We start from the raw sequence: 16,929 nt of genomic DNA, 5'->3' as shown, positions 1-16,929 counted from the left end.
CATTAAAATAGAGATCTTAAAACTGACAAAACAGACTTTTTGTAGCAATAAGAAACCAAATTCCAGCCTGACTCTAGTATTGGCATCACATGACAGACAGTGGTCCCTGAAAGAAATAGATGTATTTTGTCCCAAAATATATTTCTTTGACATATTTTGAAATGGCCCTGCAAGGCTGTCTTTTGTGGGGAAAATCTGCATTCCGTAGACAATCCCCTTCCCTTTCCAGGTCTTTTCCCTCATCCAGGAGAGAATTAATGAAGAGTCTGGCACCTTTATAGGTCTGATAAGAGCTCTGAAGCCTGCTACTGGAGGCTTCATCTGCATGACAAAACTATGGTCTCCACAACCCCTTATCTTAACCCAGACATTCCTTTCTATCGATTCCAGGTCTTTATATGATAGCTCTTTCAAGCAATTGTCAATCAGAACATCTTTGAATACACCTATGACCAGGAAGTGGCCCCCAACTCCACCCTCAGTTTTGAGTTGTCCCACCTTTCAGGACCAAACCAATATATACATTACATGTATTGATTGATGTCTTATGATAGTTACCCTAAAATGTATAAAGCCAAGCTGTGTCCCAATCACCTTGGGCACACATTCTCAGACTCTCCTGGGACTGTGTCATGGACCATGGTTACTCATATTTGGCTCGGAATAAATCTCTTTAAATATTTTACAGAGTTTGACTCTTTTTGTTGACAGACTCTTGTTTATTAAAATCCTTAATATACTCTCCTATTTTTATCCTACTGTTATGTAATTTAAAAATTACAATGCAAATGTCATTCCTAGTAATTAATATATATTTTGCACTTCTTAGAGTCAGCATATTTTGCTCAAAAGTCACTTATCTCTTCTCTGTGTGGTTGTATTATCACTGGCATACAGAGTCAGGTCCATCTGTTCCCATTTATCCTCTGCACTTCATTCCTACTCTGTTACCTCCCACCTCCAGCCATTATGTCAATCATTTTCAGTGATTTCTAATTTATCCTTCAAGTGTAACTTTTTTTAAGAATAAGCAAATTATTTCCTCATTTTTCTTTCACAAAAGGTAACATACTTCTTAATGCTGTGTACTTTGCTTTTTTTCACCTAAAAACATGTCCCAGCTTATCACTCCACATCCATACACAGACCCAGTACTTGTTCTTTATGGCTCCATTGTGTGCCTTCACCATTGTTTATTCAACATGGACTGTATTGATGGGTCACTTGAAACTGGTCCCCCTGCATTTAGGAAACATATAAATGCTTAGCACATTTTTTTTTATCATCTGCTTCAGGCAAGAAAGAGATATAAAAATTGCTGGAATTTATTAGTAACACCTGTATTCATGAGGAAAAACAAAAACCAACGAAAACATCAAGTGTTAAAATGATTTAAAACACACAATCCTAGAGGCAGAAAGCAACAATTTACAAGCGTTTCACATAAGAAAGTTGGTTTTATACACTTTCAAATAAGTTATATAGAGATTTATCTCTTTATCGTTGCTAAATGACTAATGAGAAGAAACATTGATTCTGGGTTTCCCTTGCTTGAGTCACAACGTCCAGACTAAACTTGGGGTGAAGGCAACTCAGCATCTGTACTTCAGATGTTTGTCCCCCACTGCTGCGATTAAAAGAAAATAATTCTTCTTGGTAAGAATTTTATGATAGTATGATTTATTAAATTTTTGACAGTTGGCTGGGTGCGGTGGCTCACGCCTGTAATCCCAGCACTTTGTGAGGCCAAGGTGGGCGGATCACGAGGTCAGGAGATCAAGACCATCCTGGCTAACACAGTGAAACCCCATCTCTAGTAAAAATACAAAAAATTAGCTGGGCGTGGTGGCGGGTGCCTGTAGTCCCAGCTACTTGGGAGGCTGAGGCAGGAAAATGGCGTGAACCTGGGAGGCAGAGCTTGCAGTGAGTTGAGATCGCCGCCACTGCACTCCAGCCTGGGTGACAGAGCAAGACTCCGTCTCAAAAAAAAAGAGAAAATTTTTGACAGTTAATATTTACTATATTCTTTAGCTCTTTGTTCTTTTTTGAATTTTTTGTCCTTATTATTATTTTAACTAGTTACTCTGTTACTAGAAAGGGGTCCTGATCCACACCCCAAGTGAGGGTTCTTGGATTTCATGCAAGAAAGAATTTGGGGCGAGTCCATAGAGTAAAGTGAAAGCAAGTTTATTAAGAAAGTGAAGGAATAAAGAATGGCTACTCCATAGACAAAGCAGCCCTGAGGGCTGCTGGCTGCCCATTTTTATGGTTATTTCTTGATTATATGCTAAACAAGGAGTCAATTATTTATGAGTTTTCTGGGAAAGGGTGGGCAATTCCCAGAACTGAGGGTTCCTCCCCTTTTTAGACCATATAAGGTAACTTCCTGATGTTGCCATGGCATTTGTAAACTGTCATGGTGCTGGTGGGAGTGTAGCAGTGAGGATGACTAGAGGTCACTCTCATGGCCATCTTGGTTTTGGTGGGTTTTAGCCAGCTTCTTTACTGCAGCCTGTTTTATCAGCAAGGGCTTTATGACCTGTTTCTTGAGCCGACCTGTTTCTTGCACCAACATCCTATCTCGTTGTGACTTAGAATGCCTTAACCATCTGGGAATGCAGCCCAGTAGGTCTCAGCCTCATTTTACCCAGCCCCTATTCAAGATGGAGTGGCTCTGGTTCAAACACCTCTGACATCTCCATTAGACAGTAATTTTCTCATTGTAGAGTTTTCTATTGTATTGTAGTTTACAAACACACAAAGTACAATGCATACAAATAAATAAAACTCTTTTTTAAATGATAGAAATCAAGGTTTACCTCACATTAAAATATATTACCAATGAAATTAATTCCAAGAGGGAATGTAAACTTGCTTAGAATGTGAAAAACGAATATTTACCAAAATTTGCTTCCTTTTTGTTTATTTAGTCCCTGATGACTCTGAGGAACTATTGTACTGGTTCTTTCACAGCGTGAGTAAAAGCAGTGGCACTGCTGTAGCAGTGGCTGCTGTGGTGGAGATGGCTGAGTGATGAATGGTCACTTTCCATAGCTATCATTTACTCTCATGATAAGTACTGTCTTTTACCCCTTTTTCTAATACATCATAGAACTGCCCGTGTTGAATATGCTGCTTCTGTCTTAACACAGTACAGTTGAGGTGATGGAAGGTCAATTTATGTTTCAAATAAGCTGTATAAATGTGGACCCTTAAAAATTCCTAAAGTAAGCTTTCTTCATCTTAAGTGATTTTTAGCTTAAGGAGGGGATTATTCAGATAACAATTAGAATTAATACATGCTGGCCTGGCACGATGGCTCACACCTCTAATCCCAGCAATTTGGGAGGCTGAGGTGGGTAGATTACGAGGTCAGGAGTTCAAGACCAGCCTGGCCAAGATGGTGAAACCCCATCTCTACTAAAAATACAAAAATTAGCCAGGTGCGGTGGCAGGTGCCTATAATCCAAGCTACTTGGGAGGCTGAGGCAGGAGAATTGCTTGATCCTGGGGAGAGGAGGTTGCAGTGAGCCGAGATCGCGCCACTGCACTCCAACCTGGGCGACAGAGTGATACTCCATCTCAAAAAAAAAAAAATTAATATATGCTATGTTGCTATTTTTTCCTGCTTCAAATATTTAGTTATGATGTAAAGTTACTGCTCTTGTAATAGGTAAGTTCTTTTTGAATAAAAACCACGTAAAAGTGGTAAGTTATAAAAATTTAACTAAAATGTAAATTTGGATTTTTACAACAGATTTTAATTACTGAAATTTTTTAAAGCCTTCCTCCTATAAGCAGCATTCCTAATAAATTAATCAAGTTGTGAAATTGTTTCAACCAAGTCCCTCTAAACATGTGTATGTACATGCATGTGCATTTATTTTCTTTTTAAAAACATACTACTTTTTAAAAATTTGTTTTATTTTGAAATCAAACCTGGAAGTTGCAAAGGGAGTAGGAGGTCCTATGCACCCTTCACTCAGTTTTTTTCCCAAAGTTACAGCTTACATGATTATAGAATAATACAGGAGTGAAGAAGAAATCACTTAGGCAGATAGTGAGGGTATGGGAGTCCTCGGTAAAGCTTTTCTTTTAATGAAAAGCAGCCTCAAATCATTTTCTAACAAAGAGCAGCCTGTAAAGTTGAGCTGCAGACATAGACAAACAAGATGGCAACCGCCAAGGGGAGAGTTCATTTACAAAATAAGATTAGGGTGGGGTGACCAGCCTTCCCCCATGCTATGTAAATGTCACATCTGATCCAACCAATCTGTGAGCCCTTTGTAAACCAGACACTGCCTCCTCAAGGCGGAATATAAAATCCAGCGCATCTGCCACCAGCCAGTCTTTCCTCTCGGAAGTCCCTTCTCTCTCACTAGAGAGAGAGCTGTTCTTTCTCTTTCTTCTGCCTATTAAACCTCCGCTCCTAAACTCTTTGTGTGTGTCCCTGCCCTAAATTTTCCTGGAGCAAGACCACAAACCCTGGGTATATACCCCAGACAACATAGCCACTTCAATAATATGTGCATATACATCTATGTTATTTGATTGCATATACAACTTTGTGTAATCACCACCCAATCAAGACCTCCCTCTGCCACCCTATATAGTCACACTGCACCTTCTCTTGCCCCACCATCTTTAACCCCTCAGGGCTAATAATATTCTCCATATCTACTGTTTTATTATTAAAAGAATACTATGTAAGTGGAATCATATAGTATCAAAAGTGGGCTTTGGGATTGGCTTTTAAAACTCAGCATAAAGCCTTTGAGATCTATCCAAGTTGTGGTGAGTATCAATAGTTCATTCCTTTTAACAGGTAAGTTGTATTCCATGGTATGGCTGTACCACAGTTTAATAATTTAACAACTGAGTGGCATTTTGTTTTTTTCCAGTTTTGAGCTATTATAAATAAAGCTGAATATTTTCTGTGAACATAGTCTTTCTCCTAAATGAAAGCACAGGAGAAATACAACTACCACAATTGCTGGATTGTGTGGTAGCTGAGTATTTAGTTTTATAAGAAACTGACAAACTGTTTTCCAGAATGTCTATAAAATTTACAGTCCAATCACGAATCCAGTTTACTCACATCTTTACCAGCATTTGATCTTGTCACAAGTTTTTGTTTTAGCCATTATATTGATGTATAGTGATATCTCAAGTTTTAATTTGTATTTCCCTAGTGGCGGGTGATGTTCATCTTTTCATGTGTTTATTTGCCATTTTATATCCTCATCTGTGAAAGGACTCTTCATGTATTTTGCCTATTTTCTAACTGAATTGTTTGGTGTTTTTATTGTTTAATGTTGTGTTATTTATATGTTCCAGGTACTGTTCCTTTATCAGACATGTGGTTTACAAATATTTTATCTGAGCTTGTAGCGTTCTATCATCTTAAAGGGGTCTTTGATAAAAGAAAAAATTTATATTTCAAAAAAAATTTTATATTTCAATGCGGTCAAATGCATCAATTTTCTATCTTATGGATCCTGCTTTTGATGTCCTAACAACTCATCAAGAAGCCCTACGTCCTAAAGTTTTTCTCTTGTTATTTTATAAGAATGTTATACTTTTATGGTTTACATTTAAATCTATGATCCATTCTGAGATAAATTTTTCATAGGGTGTGAGGTTTGGGTTTGAGATTCTTTTTTTTTTTTTTTTGGCTACGGATATCCAATTGTTACAGTGTCATTTGTTAAAAAAACAAGCAAACAAACAAACAAAAAACTACCCTTTCATTGAGTTACCTTTGCACCTTTGTCAAAAATAAATTTGCTGTACTGTTGTGGGTCTGTTTCTGTGTTCTGCTGTTCCACTGATCTATGTGTCTGTCCTCTTCACAATACAATAGATTTTAAATGGGGTGGAATGATTCTTCCCTCTTTATTCTATTCCAAAATTGTTTGTATATTTAGGACAACAGTTTTTTTATGTCTTTTGCAAATGTTTTCTTCCAGTCTGTGGTTTGCATTTCATTCTTTTGAGAACATCTTTCAGAGAGCAAAAATTTTTAATTTTAATGGAGGCCAGCCCATCAATTCTTTCTTTATTATTCATGTTACTGATGTTGTATCTAAAAATTCATCACCAAACCCAAAGCTATCTAGACTTTCTCCTATGTGATCTTCTACGACTTTTATGGTTCTATGATTTACATGTAGGTATATAATCTATTTTAAGTTAATTTTTATGAAGGGTGTAAAGTCTGTCTCTTGATTTATTTTTTCACATGTGGATGCTCAGTTGTTCCAGTACCATTCATTGAAAAAACTATCATTGTTCCATTGTACTACGTTTACTCTGTTAGCAAACAGTGTTAGCTAACAGTGTTAGCTAACAGTGTTAGCAAACAAAAAGTGTTAGCAAACAGTGTTAGCAAACAAACAGTGTTAGCAAACAGTGTTAGCAAACAAACAGTGTTAGCAAACAGTGTTAGCAAACAAACAGTGTTAGCAAACAGTGTTAGCAAACAAACAGTGTTAGCAAACAGTGTTAGCAAACAGTGTTAGCAAACAAACAGTGTTAGCAAACAGTGTTAGCAAACAAACAGTGTTAGCAAACAGTGTTAGCAAACAAACAGTGTTAGCAAACAGTGTTAGCAAACAAACAGTGTTAGCAAACAGTGTTAGCAAACAAACAGTGTTAGCAAACAGTGTTAGCAAACAAACAGTTTTAGCAAACAAACAGTGTTAGCAAACAGTGTTAGCAAACAAACAGTGTTAGCAAACAGTGTTAGCAAACAAACAGTGTTAGCAAACAGTGTTAGCAAACAAACAGTGTTAGCAAACAGTGTTAGCAAACAAACAGTGTTAGCAAACAGTGTTAGCAAACAAACAGTGTTAGCAAACAAACAGTGTTAGCAAACAAACAGTGTTAGCAAACAGTGTTAGCAAACAAACAGTGTTAGCAAACAGTGTTAGCAAACAAACAGTGTTAGCAAACAGTGTTAGCAAACAAACAGTGTTAGCAAACAGTGTTAGCAAACAAACAGTGTTAGCAAACAGTGTTAGCAAACAAACAGTGTTAGCAAACAGTGTTAGCAAACAAACAGTGTTAGCAAACAAACAGTGTTAGCAAACAAACAGTGTTAGCAAACAGTGTTAGCAAACAAACAGTGTTAGCAAACAGTGTTAGCAAACAAACAGTGTTAGCAAACAGTGTTAGCAAACAAACAGTGTTAGCAAACAGTGTTCATATTTATCTGAGTCTATTTCTGGGCTCTCTATTCTGTTCCATTGATCAATGTGTCTATTCTTTTGCCAATACCACACTGTCTTGATTACCATTGCTTTATATTAAGTTCAGCTACGTTTTTCTCTTTCAATATCGTGTTGGCTATTCTAGGTCTTTTGCCCCTCCAGATAAAACAGGATCCGTTTTGATAACTATAAAATTGCTTCCTGGGATTTTGTTTGGGATTGTGTTGAATCTATTGCTCAACAATAGATCTTGATAATGTTGAGTCTTTCTATCCATGAACTTGAAACATCTCTCTATTTATATATTCTATGATTTTTTTCTATCATAGTTTTATATTTTTCCTCATATAGATCTTATGTATATTTTGCTAATTTTATACCTAAGTATTTCTTTTTGGTGATAGTAATATAAATGTATTATGTATTTAATTTTAAATTACAGTTGTCATTTGCTAGTATATAGGAAAGTGATTGAATTTTGTCTATTAACCTTGTACACTGCAATCTTGCTTATTAGTTCCTGAAGTTTTTTTTCTTGATTGTTTTGAATTTTCTACACAGACCATCATGTCATCTGCAAACAAAGACAGTTTTATTTCTTCTTTCCCTATCAGTATACGTTTTATTTCTTTTTCTTGTCTTATTGCAGTAGTTGGGACTTCCACTATGATGCTGAAAGGAAATGAAGAAAGGAGACATCCTTATTTTGTTCCTAATCCTGGTGGGAAAGCTTCAAGTTTCTCAACGGTAAGTACGATGTTGTAGGTTTTTTGTAAATAGTCTTTATCAAGTTGATGAAGTTCTCCTCTGTTCCTAGTTTACCTTATCATAAAAGGGTGTTAGATTTTGTCAGGTCTTTTTTCTGTATCTACTGATATCATCATGTGATTTTTCTTCTTTAGCCTGCTGATGTGATGAATTAAGGCATACCTGGGATAAATCCCATGTAGTTGTGATGTATAATTATTCTTACACATGGTTGGGTTCAATTTGCTAATAGTTTGTTGAGGATTTTTGCATCTATATTCTTAAGAAATATTAGTTTTTAGTTTTCCTTTCTTGTAGTGTCTATGTCTGGTTTGGTAATAGGGTAACGCTGAAAGAAATTGTAAAATATTGATATCAGTTCTTTCTTAAATGTTTGGTATAATTCACCAGTGATCCTATCTGGGTCCACGGTGCTTCCTGTTTTGGAAGGATGTTAATTATTGATTATATCTCTTTTATATATAGAGACCTATTTGGAGTATCTATTTCATTTTGTGTGAGCCTTGTCAGATTGTGTCTTTCAAGGAATTGGTTCATTTCATCTTGATTATTAAACTTGCAGGAATAGGATTGTTTGTAGTATTTTTTTATTATCCCTTTAATGTCCATGGGATCTGTAATGATGTCCTCTCTTTTGTTTCTTATAGCAATTTGCGTCCTCTTTTTTGTTCTTAGCTTGGTGAGATACTTAGAACTTTTATTAATCTTTTCAATGAACAAGTTTTTGTTTTAATCAGCTTTCTCTATTGTTTTCCTGTTTTCAAATTAATAGATTACTGCTCCATTTATTTTCTTTGGCCTACTTTGAAATTAATTTGCTCTTCTTTTTCTAGTTTCTAAAGGTGGAAGCTTAGATTATTGGTTTTAGATTTCTTCTTTTCTAATTTATGCATTCAATGCTACAAATGTCCCTAAAGTCCTGCTTTCACTATATCCCACACATATATTTTTATTTAGTTTAAAATAAACTAAATTTTTATTTAGTTTAAAATATTTTTAAACTTCTCGAGACTTCTAGGCTCCATGTGTTATTTATAAGTTTATTGTTTAACCTTCAAGTATTTGGGGACTTTCCAGGTATCTTTCTATTACTGATATCTAATTTAATTCCCTTGTGGTCTGAGAGCAGCTATTGTATGATTTCCATTTTTCAAAATTTATTAAGGTATTTTATGACCCAGAATGTGGTCTATCTTAGTAAGGGTTCCATATCATCTTGAGAATAATGTGTATTATGCTATTGTTGATGAAGTAGTCAATAGATGTCAATTATATCCACTTGACTCATGGTACTCTTCAGGTCAACTATGTCCTTACTGATTTTTCAGCTTCCCGAATCTATACATTTCTGGTAGAGGGGTGTGGAAATATGCAAGTATAAAAGTGGATTCACCTGTTTCTTCTTGCAGTTCTATCAGATTTTGCCTCATGTGTTTTGATACTGTTTTCAGGCAAATGCATATTGAAGACCTGTGTGTCTTCTTGAATAATTGACTCATTTATCATTATATAATACCTCCCTCTGGCTGATAACTTCCTTGTTCTGAAGTCTGCTCTGTCAGAAATTAATATAGCTACTTATCCTTTATTTTGATCAGTCTTAACATGGTGTAACTTTATCCATCCATTTACTTTGAAGCTATATAGTAGTCCCTTTTTATCCACAGTTTTGCTTTCCATGGTTTCAGTTACCCATGGTCAACTGCAATCCAAAAATATTAAATGGAAAATTCCAGAAATAAAAAACTCCTAAACTTTAATTTTTTTGCACTGCTCTAAATAGCATGATGAACATTCATGCCATCCCATGCCATCTTTCCTGGTACATAAATCATCCCCTTGTCTAGCATATTCTTGGTGTGTATGCTACTCACCCATTATTATAAGGGAAAAACATAGTATGTATAGGGTTCAATACTATCTAAGGTTTCAGGCATCCACTGGGGGTTGTAGAAAATATCCTTTGTGGATAAGGGGGGATAGTCTATGTGTCTGATTTCTTGTGTGTTGTTTTTGATCCCCTTTGAAAATCTGTTTCTTGGTGTATATAGCCCATTTATGTTCAAAGTGACTGTTAATATAGTTGAATTAATATCTGCCGTATTTCTCACTATTTTCTATTTGTTGCACTTGTTCTTTGTTCCTGTTTTTGTCTTCAACTTTTTTATGCTTTTTGTGGCTTTAATTTAGCACTTTATGATTCTATTTTTCTTCTTTCTTAGCATACATGCTATATTTCCTTTTTTACTTTTTATAGGGGTTGCCCTAGACTTTGCAGTATACAGCTAACGTAAGTCAGCTTTCAAATAACACTAAACCACTTTGTGGGTAATGAGAGTATCTTATAATAACAAAATAAACCTAATTCTTCTTTTTATCCATTGTCCTACTGCTGTCATTCATTTCTGTTATACATAAGCTTATGTAGGTTATGTATATTTTACATATATTTTACATATATGGGTATGTGTGTGTGTATGCTTATGATATGTGTGTGTGTATATACATATGTAATGCATTGTAAGAAAAAATCACCACTCTAGAATTTTGTAGCCTGCAGAATTATCTTTCAAAAGTGAAGGAGTAATAAAAACTTTGTCAGACAAACAAATATTGAGGGATTTGTTGTTAGTAGACCACCCTTACAAGAAATGTTCAAAGTTCTTTAGCGAGAAAGAAAATTGTATGGGTAAGAAACCCATATCTAAATAAAGAAAGAAGTAACATCATAGAAAGAATAAATGAAGGTTTTTTTTTAAAAAAAAAAAACCCGATGTTTTCTTACCTTGATTTAAAAGATAACAGTTCATAATAACAGCAACAATGTATTTATGCTTATATCTGTGTGTTTGTGTGTGTGTGTATATACATATATAAAGCATACATATATACACACACATATATACACACACACATATAAAGCATACATATATATACACACACACACATACATATACACACACACACATATATGTAAAGCATACATAATGGTTGTACAGGAAGGCTATAGTGGGCTAAAGTTGAGTATTTCTCTTCACCCAGATCAGTTAGGCTCTGATAAAACCCTAGCAGGTTAAGTTCTTGTTAAACAGTTTCTCCTGAGAACTGAGAAGAACACAATGCTCTGGAGTGTTTCAAATGGCTATTTTTCCCCTCCCCCTGCAAGAAGTGTGAGCGAATTTTTCTCTAATATTCACTGTGAGAACCTTGTTGAGCTCCTGGCAGTAAAACTCAAAGTGTGGGAACTGTGACCCTATGACTGAATCCCTGTGGAGTTTTTTACTTTCAAGCTTGTCCATCAAACTTCCAGCAATTCATCAGTTACCGGTTAGGTTTTCCTCAATTACAGTTTACATTTTCCTAACCCAATACTGGTTCCCATGGAGCTTTGTGCTCAGGTAAGTTGTGATTTTCTGTATTTGCCTACAGGTCTCTTCAATTTGGAGAGTAACAGTTTGTCCTGTGACCTCTGAGGGATCCAAGAAGAGTTGTTGATTTTTTAGTTTGTTCAGAGTTTTACCTGTTTTTAGGATAGAGTTGCAACTTCCAAGCTTCTACATGCCAGACTGGAAACTCTATTGATCAGTGTTTGAGTACTAAGCCAACTTTGGCATATCTGGAATAAGCTCCCCTTGGTCTTGGCATGCAGTTCTTCTTCTGTATTGATGTATTCTTTTTATCAATATTTTAAAAGAAATTTTGTGGCAGTATTCATGCAAAATATTGACCTGTATTTTTTTCACTGTCTTTGGTTTTGGTATCAGGATAATAATAACTTCATGGAATGAGTTGGGAAATTATTGGATGAGATTTAAGGATACTAATTAATTCTTCTTTCAATGTTTGGTATTACTATTGAGTTTTAAAAAAATTATCAATCCAATTTTCTTAATAGTTCTCAAACGAATTATTTCATATTGAATGAATTGAGGTAGTTTGCATTTTTTGAGGACTTTGTCTACATCTTCTTACTTGTTAAATTTATGTGCATAGAGTCGCTGATAATATTCCTTCATTTTCTTTTTAATGTCTGTTAGACCTGTAATCATACCTCCTATTTTATTACTTATTTTAGTAATTCATGTCTTCTTTCTTTTCTTCCTTTGTCTTGCTATGTGTTTAATTGTTGATCTTTTCAAAGAACCAACCAGTTTTTGGTTTCATTGATTTTCTTACATGATTTTTTGTTTTCAATTTTACTGATTTTTGTTCTCATCTTTACTATTTTTTCTTTCCATTGCTTTTGGTTTATTTTGCTTTGCTTTTTCAAGTTTCTTCAAGTAGGAAATTAATTATTGATTTAGGAATTTTTTTCTCTTTTCTAATGTGAGCATTTCATTCCATATGTTTTCCTTTTAGCACTGCTTTATCTGTCTCTCACAAGTTGTGATGTGTTATACTTTCCTTTTTTTGAAGTAGAGTCTTGCTCTTTCACTCAGGGTAGAGTGCAGTGGTGCAATCTCAGCTCACTGCAACCTCCACCTTCTGGGTTCAAGCGATTCTTGTGCCTCAGCCTCCTGAGTAGCTGGGACTACAGGCATGCACCACCAAACCTGACTAATTTTTGTATTTTTAGCAGAGACAGGGTTTTACCACATTGACCAGGCTAGTCTCAAACTCCTAACCTCAAGTGATCCACCCACTTTGGCCTCCCAAAGTGCTGGTATTACAGGTGTGAGCCACCACACCGGACCTGTACTTTCTTTTTCATTAAACATTTACTTTAATTTTATAGACTTGAAGCACAATAACTACTAAGAATCTTGGGAAAATATATCACTCATGACTACCTGGCGGATGAAAATATGAATTACTTAAGAGAATGTATAAAATTATACATATATACAAATGGATTCTACTATTATAATTACTCAATGCAAGTAACCTCCCATACATTTAACTTCATTATTAAGTGGGAGAATGGGTTAATCTTAATTAATTAACATTGATTATACTTAATTTTCATATTTATATGCTACTTAATTTTTATATTTATATGCTATATATTACAAGAAATATGATGCAGGCAGAAAAATTATATAAATATGAAAAATGAGACTCAGAGAGACTATTAGTCCAAGTCCTATGGCTGATAATTAATTACTGATATGTTACATTGTGTTGATTTTGCATGGTTTCAGTTAAAGGATGCTCTGGTTAAAAATGATTAATTTTGAAATTGCTATAGGATATAATGCTTTTCTTGCCTCATGGACAGCTGATAAACCTGGCTTAACTGATTTTTTCTGTGATCATTTGATGTCAGAGCAGAGAGTTCACATTGTGAAGGGTTTTTTTGTTGTTTATACCATCTGGACTCCATGAATATGTCCACCCTGCTCACTGGTGCTGATGCACAATGCTGTGATCTGAATATTGGTGTCCTCCTGGAATTCGTACATTGAAACTTAATCAACAATGTTATAGTATTAAGAGGTGAAGCCTTCAGGAGGTGATTAAGTCATGAGGGCAGAGCCCTCATGAGTGGGATTTGGTGATCTTAGGAAACAAATGTGAGGGAACTGTTCATCCTTTCCATCCCTCCCCTGCCCGCTGTGTGAGGACGCTACCATGACAAGACACCATCAATTGAACAGGCCCTCTCCAAACACCAAATCTGCAAGTGCCTTTATGTTGGACTTCCCAGCCACTAGAACTGTGAGAAAATACATTTCTGATGTTTATAAATTACCCAGCCTGTGGTATTTTGTTATAGTAGCATGAATGGACTTAGACATATAGTATCAGAATGGCCTAGCACATTTAACAAAAACTCACTCTTGACTGGGGAAGAGCCATCTTCCATCCCTTAAAAAAAGTCTTTCACAACATGTCTCCTGCAATGCAGAGGCTGTGTTCGGCGCCTACTGCTGCCCTAGTTGCCAGCACACTCTAGCCCAGGATAGGTGCTTGCACTTAGCGCTGAACAGATGATAAGGCTGTAGCTTACAAATTCCAAATCTGGCTAGAACCTCTTGGGCTATTTTTAGTTAAGCCTCCCCTCCTGGCTGCTCCTGTGTCTCCAGCAAAACTGCCTTCTCAGTGACAGCCCTAGGCCCCCACCCACGCTTTTCCCTGATTGGAAGTCCCTCAGGACAGGAGCCAACACAGCACTGCAGCCTCACCCTAGGGTCTAGTGCTGCATGCAGCACAGAGCTAGAGCTCAGTATATTTACAGTTGAGTTAAGTCTTCAAATTAAATAATGAATTGGCATACTGAAATAAAAGTATCACAGCTGTGTTGGTGGATAAATTGCCACTATGTTTTGGATTTTTATTACAAGGGATGGTAAGCCATAGGAAGACTGTGTTGATGAATAAGGATCAGGTGCAGTGGCTCATGCCTGTAATCATAACACTTTGGGAGGCCGAGGCAGGTGGATTGCTTGAGCCCAGGTGTTCAAAACCCCGTCTCTACAAAAAATACAAAAATTAGCCGGGCATGGCAGTGCTATCTATAATCCCAGCTATTCAGGAGGCTGAGGTGGGAGGGTCACCTGAGCCTGGGTGGTCGAGGCTGAGGTGAGCTGTGATTGTGCCACTGCACACCAGCCTGGATGACAGAGTGAGAACCTGTCGAAAGAAAGAAAGAAAGAAAAGAAAAAGTCTAGAAACGACACACATAGGTGTCTATGTCATATCTCCTCCCCTTCCAGAAAAAGCCTAGAAACGACACACATAGGTGTCTATGTCATATCTCCTCCCCTTCCAGAAAAAGCCTAGAAACGACACACATAGGTGTCTATGTCATATCTCCTCCCCTTCCATCCAGGACTAGGTGTTGAGGAATGGTTCATCACACCAGAATGACACAGCCCCCATGGAGCAGAACTCCAAGCAGTGAGAGCCCAGCAGGGTCCAGCATCTGCTTGTGGCAACGCATTTTATTTTAGGCACTAGACTATTGGTAATTTTTTTCCATTTTCTGAAATTAAACAACAGATAATTCCCAAGTATTCCAAACTTTACATCCCAAACCTCTTTTGAAACAGCTGCTTTTTCTGTAACTTATTGTAAATTATGTTCCTTAGCACCAGCTCTGACTGCCAAATGTAAAATTTCCCAACTGTTATTTATACAGAGGAATCAACATCTATTGTATTTCGATTTCCCTTTTATATACCTGACATATTTTAGTTTCACAGGTTACTGGTCTCAAAAGGATAAAAAAAAAAAAAAACTGGTTTCCTAAGATACATTTTCATTTCACTAAGAGTAAACTAAAAATATGTTGATGTGTTTGTGCACATTTATTTGTTCATGTGGACATGTGTGTTTTCCTAGTAATGACCTAGTACAAAATCATTTTAAACTAAGAGTTCAAATGAGCAACAGTTTTTAAAGAGGGACTAAAACAAGCACGAAAAAAAGCAAATTTGGTCTCTATGGAAGAAATAATCTTCATCAAAAGAAAACGCCTGCCAGCTTGAAAACTATCCTGCCAAATTAATATCCTGTCTTTCTCAGTGGCTCCCAGGGAGTGCTATGCAGGAATAGGAGCCCTTCTTGTAGTTTATACTCTTCCTTCCAGCCCTCTGGGAACATGCCATATTCTAGATTCATGGAACCTAGTGCATAACTCCTTGATTACCCTGTTCCAATCCTTTCAAGTTGATTTATCATATGCCACCCAGTCTCCACCAAAATTCAAGATATAAAATATATCTCCATTTTTAAAGGCTAAAGTATTCTCATGCTCAACATTCTCAGGAAACAGAAATAATATGTCCTCCTCAAAGGAATAAAAAAGGAAAAATATTTCCCAAAGTTCATATTCCAATATAGCAAGAGGTAACCTGTTTAAAAAAGTGTCCCCACTGTCAAATAAATTGGGGACAGACTTCATTAAACAACTTAAGTGAGGATTCTTCATTGAAGATCTTTTCAGAACCTTAATTGTGCTAACATATACTGAGAACCTCAGCGAAAGGGGCAGAGTGGGCAGCATTTTCTAAATTCACTTGACCATAGAAGTCTTTTCTCACAGTTATTAGGATCTGATGAACATTTATATTCATTCCACGGAGCAGTGTTTGAAAAATGAACGAATAAAATGTAAGTAAAAAAATGTCACTGTCTCCTTTGCACACAATATGCAGAACTGAGAGGCAGATCCCTGGGGCTTGCACAAGCTAACTCACTGGGCAAGTATTATTACATAGGCCTTCCCACCCACCTGACAGAGCACACACAAAAATGCCAACACAGCATGAAACTGCAACACAAATCCAGAAACAGAACATGACCAGGGCCTGGGAAGCCCCCTCATGTGCCTTTGCTGATTTCTAACAGAATAAAATAGGTTTGCCTATCTCTGCACTCCTTAGATAATCATAATGTATATACCCCTGTATAGCAGGACTTCTTTTCCTCAATATTATGTTCATAAGATTCATTCACATTGTCGAAGTAGCTTTACTTATTTCATTCTCATTGTTGCATGTTTCTTGCCTTAAAATCTACTTTGTCTGTTCTGCCAACTGCATTCTTTTGGTTATAATTTATAGGGTCCGTATTTGTATCTTTTCATTTTATGAATATATCAAAATTTATTTACTACTCTTGATAGACATTTACTTTCTACTCTTGATAGATATTTACTTTAAAGTATCTATCAATAGCAGAAAGTTAGAGTACTATAGTGGTAGCTATTAAAAGGACCTATTATGAAGTAAAACATTCTTCCATAAGCATTTTTAGAAGTGTCCTTGCTGTGCAACTATCACAGGAATGGAAGACTTGGGTCACAGGGCATGTGTACTTTCAGCTGTAGCAGAAAGCAATAAATGTTTTCCCAAAGTGGTTACATCAGAATCAGTATATAAGAACTCCAGTTGATCCAGAGCTTGATGTTGGTATTATTGCTGTTTTTTCTTATTGTTATATTTTATCGACCCTGGCGGATGTGCAGTAGTATTGAATGGTGGCTTTAACTTGCATTTCCTTGATG

General features: G+C 36.2%; 1 protein-coding gene and 1 long non-coding RNA gene across 4 annotated transcripts in view; one reads left to right on the top strand and one right to left on the bottom strand.

The window, feature by feature from the left end:
• The window catches only part of VWC2 (von Willebrand factor C domain containing 2), a 148,421-nt gene that overhangs the window by 13,781 nt on the left and 117,711 nt on the right, over window positions 1-16,929 (bottom strand). The gene's annotated exons all lie outside the window — the stretch shown is intronic.
• LOC129144557 (uncharacterized) overlaps window positions 1-16,929 on the top strand; it is a 77,269-nt gene that overhangs the window by 10,867 nt on the left and 49,473 nt on the right. Inside the window, exon 2 of the long non-coding RNA XR_008548982.2 lies at window positions 7,861-7,958. This is a non-coding gene — a long non-coding RNA (uncharacterized LOC129144557). The remainder of the gene's footprint in view (window positions 1-7,860; window positions 7,959-16,929) is intronic.

Source organism: Pan troglodytes, chromosome 6 (assembly GCF_028858775.2).
Source record: "Pan troglodytes isolate AG18354 chromosome 6, NHGRI_mPanTro3-v2.0_pri, whole genome shotgun sequence".
NCBI lineage: Eukaryota > Metazoa > Chordata > Mammalia > Primates > Hominidae > Pan > Pan troglodytes.
The sequence above is the reverse complement of the archived record's forward strand: the minus strand, read 5'-3'. Positions and strand labels throughout refer to the sequence as shown.